This window comes from Danio aesculapii, chromosome 2, assembly GCF_903798145.1.
Source record: "Danio aesculapii chromosome 2, fDanAes4.1, whole genome shotgun sequence".
In the NCBI taxonomy this organism is placed as follows: Eukaryota; Metazoa; Chordata; class Actinopteri; order Cypriniformes; family Danionidae; genus Danio; species Danio aesculapii.
In genome coordinates this window covers 34,399,681-34,405,680 of record NC_079436.1, presented here as the reverse complement: position 1 = coordinate 34,405,680, position 6,000 = coordinate 34,399,681, and the positions used below count along the sequence as shown (strand labels likewise).

General features: G+C 36.8%; 1 protein-coding gene across 4 annotated transcripts in view; it reads right to left on the bottom strand.

Annotated features, from left to right (window-relative positions):
• Positions 1 to 6,000, bottom strand: part of astn1 (astrotactin 1) — a 433,021-nt gene that overhangs the window by 205,753 nt on the left and 221,268 nt on the right. The window lies entirely within an intron of this gene.

The following is a 6,000-nucleotide window of genomic DNA, read 5'->3' as shown; positions in this document are numbered from 1 at the left end:
TGGCTTGCAAATACTGTATGTAGTAGCAACCCAAAATGTACCACAAACTAACTTAAGCTGACAATTACCAAATAGAATAGGCTGGTATTTTGAGATGGATCTGAGTGGATAATCTAAGAAACATGAGCTATATTATAATTCAGAATATTGCATACTTGCTAAAGTCTAACTCATTTACTGTAGCAGATACTTTTATCCAATGTGACGAACAAGTGAGAATAAAAGAAGTCCTTCAAATCATAAAAGAGTAGCAGTATATAAATGTATGTGTTGTCTTCATACAAGTCTTTTCATACAACACAACAACTTTCTGGACACCAACCAGTCTGAATCCAAAATCAGACACTCCACTGAGAATGCCCCGCTTGCAGTTGTGGAAGCAATGAAAATCGCAGGAGCTGCATCTAAATCCTCAGTGCTTATCTTGCGGGATTTGCCTACTGCTTTTCATGTGGTAGACTACCAAATTCTCTTGGCAATTCTCAGAACAAACTGTATCTCAGGAACGGAACTCCAGTGGTTCACCTCTTACCTAGGTATGTCATCCAGAATGTCTTGGAGATGTGAAGTGTGCAAGCCACAAAATCTTGCTATCGGGGTGCCTCAGGGCTCTGTTCTAGGACCACTTCTTTTCTCCATCTACATGACATAACTTGGGTTTGGCATTCAGAAACATGGCTTTTCCTACCATTGCTATGCTGATGACACCCAACATCTGAAGACACATTATGTTTTGTCAACACTTAACTGACTGACAATAGCCATTATTATCTGTTCATGTACTGGTTTTCCTGTTTGTCTCATTCCAGAAAAATAAAAACAACATAGACTTTTCATGCCATTTATATATCGCTGTTCTCTCATGACCTGTAGTGCTTCTATTATACTTAAATTTAAATATAACAAGTCTATGTTTGTTTTTTTTCCCTTCTGAGCACATTTTCCATGAAGACGTTTACTTCATGTACTTGTAATAGGGTGTCTGGTGCATATGGAGAGGAATGGAGGGCTTCAGGGTTTGTCAAGTCCACTCACCTGCTGTCACAATCACCAGCAATCTAATTCTGGCAGATCGCCGGTAAACACGCAGATTGCTAACGGACTACAAATCCGCCATTACATTGACTTCAAGTTCCAGTCATGGACCGCTCACACACACCTGATCCTCATTTAGTAAAGTACACATGCTTATGGTTGGGAGCAGCTTATGAACTAATTACATGGACTTTATAAACCGCACGCACACACACACACCTCATGGCTGAGTCTTGTTATGCTGAATTGTGAACTTTACGACTCGTTTTCCTTGCCTTGCTTTGGAGTGTTTTTGACCCTCGCCTTATTTGTTTGTTTGTTTATGTTGTCTGCTGCCTGTCTGTACTGAACAATCGCCTGTGTATTTGACTACGACTATGGATTTGCCTGCATACATCTGTTTGCTCCTGATTGTCAATAAATTAAACAATAAACCTGCATTTGGATCCACACCTCTGTTGTCAGCATCCTATTCACATTACACCTGCGTAAAGCACACTATGCATTTCAAGAAACATGGTTCTAGAGTGTTAATAGGAAAATGTCTGGTGCATATGGAGAGGAGCAGGTGCATTTTGAGAGACATTAGCTATGTTTCCATCCAAAGATACAAATTAAATTTATGCACAAACTGGAATGGCGCATAAAAGACGAGTGAATAAAGCAACGCTTTCTATCCCACGAGTTAAAGAGAACAAAATTGTCACTTATTGATTAACTGGAATTTACTGTGGTTGGAAAAAACATTCACAGACACTCTGGACAATTCTGGAGGTAATTAAAAATATAACAACACTGAAAAGGGCATAACAACATTTCAGATGTTTTACAATGTGCTCAGCCTGCTGGTTTGTCCATTCGCACACATTTTCATCATCACATGATCTTCCATCTAGGTTATGCGCATCTTTTCTTATCGAATAAAAAGTTTATCCTACTCAGTTATGTGCATTTTTTATGCACATTTTTTTTAAATGTATGCGCATCTTGGCGTTTTCGCAACCATATTTTTTATGCACATATCCAATTCCATATCTAAAACGCATATAAATAGGTAGATGGAAACATAGCTACTGAGATCCAAACATTATTAGACCTCATTAACTTCCATTGTACAGACAAAGTGATCTTTATATAGAGACCACATGTTGAGATATTTGGTGTAAGAGTTCGGTATAGCTTCAGTGACACTTTCATGTCCAAATTATCTTGCTATGAAAATTAACCTTTAAAAAAACATCCATCAAGTTGCCCTGTCTCCTGACTGCCCTCTGCCTATCTTTATAAAAAGTTACTTTGCAGAGACAGCAAAGATCCAACAATATACCCTTCCTGCAATCCAGAGCTTCCAAAACAGCATGATCATCTGTCAGAGAACCCCACTGACCTAAAAAGCATCAAACAGGAGCTAATACATTCTGCATTGTCTTTTGGGCAGGTTGTCACAGGAAATGTGTTGCACCTCACATTCAGGATTAAACAGCATGAAAATGTAACCATGCCTTTCAGATAGTAAAAGCAGCTGCTGTGTGACAACCCAGACTTGTGGGTAGCAACTTTTGGTGAAGCGCCAAAGGAAACACACGGCATGTGTAAGTTTAAAACAGAATAATAAACAACTTCAACCTCTCTGGATGGGTTTTAGCTGGCAGTTGCTCGCTCTTTCCCCTGTTGCATCATTTTGGAATGAGATGAATCAGAATTACCTCTGTATGTATATGTTTAATTCCTCCTGAATTTATCGAGCGTACATTGCATACATATGAGTTGATGTAATATCGAAGTATAAATCATTTGCTATTTTACATCTCACATTTTTTAAGAGAAGACCATGGGGTGAAATCCATAAACAGTTACGATATTCTTGTGTGAGGCATTTCAGGATAAAAACCTTTGATTTGACACAGGAAATAAATTAAACTTAGCACCAAATGTCCTAAATCCAACTGTAATATGAAGAACTCATTCAACATTTAAAGTCACTGGGCTCTGTCATACACCCGGCGCAATAAGGTGCAAGACGTGCTATTTTCAGACCAGCGCAACAGTAATTTTCACATTTTGCACCATGTTGTTAAAATTGCAAATCCATTTGTGCCACTTTGTGGACTCATGGGTGTTCCATTCTAAAAAGAATATGTGTTAAGGCGCATTGTTAGCGCATTGCTATTTTGAGGAACTGAAATAGGCCACACCATTGACCAACTGAAAGCTTGTCTAAAGTCCAGCACAGAGCGCATTAGTTATGCACCTGTGTGGGTCCAAACACTTACACAATACACACAGGATGTACAGCAACACACAAATATGTTTACATGTGAAGAAAAAAATATCAAAGGATTAAAATACAGAAATAAAAATATCGGAGGGCTTTTTTTCAGTTTATTTGTGACAATTTGCAAAATGTTGTAAAATTTTATTAATATTATTAGTAGTATTATTTATTATATGCATATTTATATTTGCTTTAATTAAAGAAAGTTTAGATTTGTCCACCTGTTGGGTTTCGGAGAAGTATACATCGCCATTTAGTGCATAAGAATAGGATGTGTGTTTGGATCTAAGTTTTTTGCCCACACTTTGTTATTATTGTTCATTTAATCGTTTGCTTAAAATTAGAACTAAATTTAGAAATAGTTTTGAAACAAACCTTTGCACTTAACAAACTAAATTAAATGTAGGCTAATAGATGTCTTCAGCAGAGTGTATTCAACACCGTTTCCTTATCCACAGAAGGAGTAAAGTAAAGAGTAAAAGTAAAGAGGCTGATTGGAGGATGCTTGTTCTTTATCCTCCTGCAGATAGTCTGTTTAACTGTTTTCTTGCTAGTGAAGCATTCCGTTTTTCCACTTACAAGGTTCGCCATGTAAATGGCAAATGCACCGTGGTGCGATGCAACTGACTTTTAAAGTGAATGAAAGATGAGACTCTGATGCACCCATAACTCATTAAGAGAATAAGCACAACCCTGTTAGACGATGTGCAAGGGCACAAAGCATATTTTTCTGTCCTTAAAATAGTAAAAGTGGATTCGGAAACGCCCTTAATGCTTTTGTGACCTGCACTTTAGATTTTGAGCTTCAATCGTTAAAATAGAGCCTATTAAGTCAAGCGCAAATACACCTTTCAATACAGAGTTACCTTAGCAAATTAACAAAGTTACAAAATAATATTAGTTTTGCTACTAATGCAAAGAAAAGTTTTAAGGTTTATTAATGAATGATGTATGTATGTATGTATATAAATAAAAAACAAAACAAAACAAATCAAATGAAAAACAAAACAAAACAACAAAACAAAAAAGATCCCAGATTTTGGATTATGATGTATGTAATCTGTAGTCTATAGTTTAAATGGTTCATTCATCCACATCATTCATCAAAATATTGTTTTAAACATTTTCATGCCTTACTCTAGAAGATCAAACAGCATTTGATTTCCCTCCACTGCTCCTTCTGAAAACCATTTTTTGACCATTTCCTCAGGTCTGAAATTAATTGTTGCAGAACTGCAAGACTCTATGAAGGATTAATGAACTTGCCATGGCCTCCTTTTGTTCAGCTGGAGATCCAGTAGCTTTAGTTGGCCCAATTAAGCCCCATTAAACCAAACTTGCTTATGGTCACTTTTAATTTACTTCTCACCATTCCACATAATTGGAGCACACATGAGGTCTGGCCTCTCAAAAGGTGGAGAGAACAGCACAGAGAGTAAGTCCTGGAGCACGAGGGCCGGTTGAGCTTTTCAAAGGCTGTCTAAACCCTACTTCTCTCCGGGTGCCTCTAAATGAGATCAGAGCTTTTGAGATTTCGTTTCTTGATAATATTAACTCTCCTCCACCATTTCTCCATCACCAAGGCCGCCCTCCCTCGCTACCATGCCAATCAAACCATGTTGAGTAAACGGATAAACTGCTGCAGGAAACTGCTTCTGTAAGACTCTGTGATTAATTTGAAGGCAACAATGACTTTGGAAGGTGACCTTTAGGCTGAACTGACCGCAGAGCACATCGCATGCGTTTTCCAATTAGAGAAAACTTCAAAGTGTCTTTGTGTTTAACTAGATCAAGACTCTGCCGTGTTCATTTTCACATGAATAATGCTTTTATTGAATAAGGCTTAATGACCAGATAGCATAACTGTAATGCATCAAAGATCTACAGTTAAATGTTAGAACAACACATACTCACTGGCCATTTTATTCAATTAACCTTGCTATTACCAAACTGCAACAAAAAAAATATTTTTTTTTTCCTTTTTTGTCTTGATTTTTAACACTTTAGGGATGATGTTACATTTTTTAAAATTACTTATATTTTTTAAATACATTTACTTTCTAAATAGCACACGTTTTTTTTTTATAAACAAATATGCACGTCACTCCTATTTTGAGGTCTCCTCATTGGTTACAGGTGACACAAAGAATCGAATTCAAAATCCTTCTCTTTGTGTTTAAAGCCCTACATGGTCTGGGCCCTCAATATTTATCCCAACTGATTGTTATTTATACTCCATCCAGACACTTGCGTTCCCCTGATCAGTTTTTATTAAAAGTTCCAAAGGCCCACTTCAAAAGTAGGGGCAAACATACTTTTACCATAGCAGGTCCTCGCCTCTGGAACGCACTGCCATTAGAACTAAAAAGGCTTCGTCGCTGTGTATTTTTAAGTCTAAATTTAAGACTCATTTATTTTCTAGGTCTTTTGAAGCATAAGCCCTTCTCTTCAGGGGGAGGGGGAATCAAAACGGTCCTATTCTTAATCTTGTTTAGTGGGGTCAACTGTGGTAGCATCTTTTAATTAGGCAAAATTTCTTTTTATACATATATATATATATATACATATATAGTTACACTCTCTATGTTCTTTCCTATTATGTGCCTATTGATGTTACTGTTTTTATGCTCATATCGTTTATTTATTTTTTTATTTTTAAGACAAAAACATTAAATTAAATTAATTTAAAT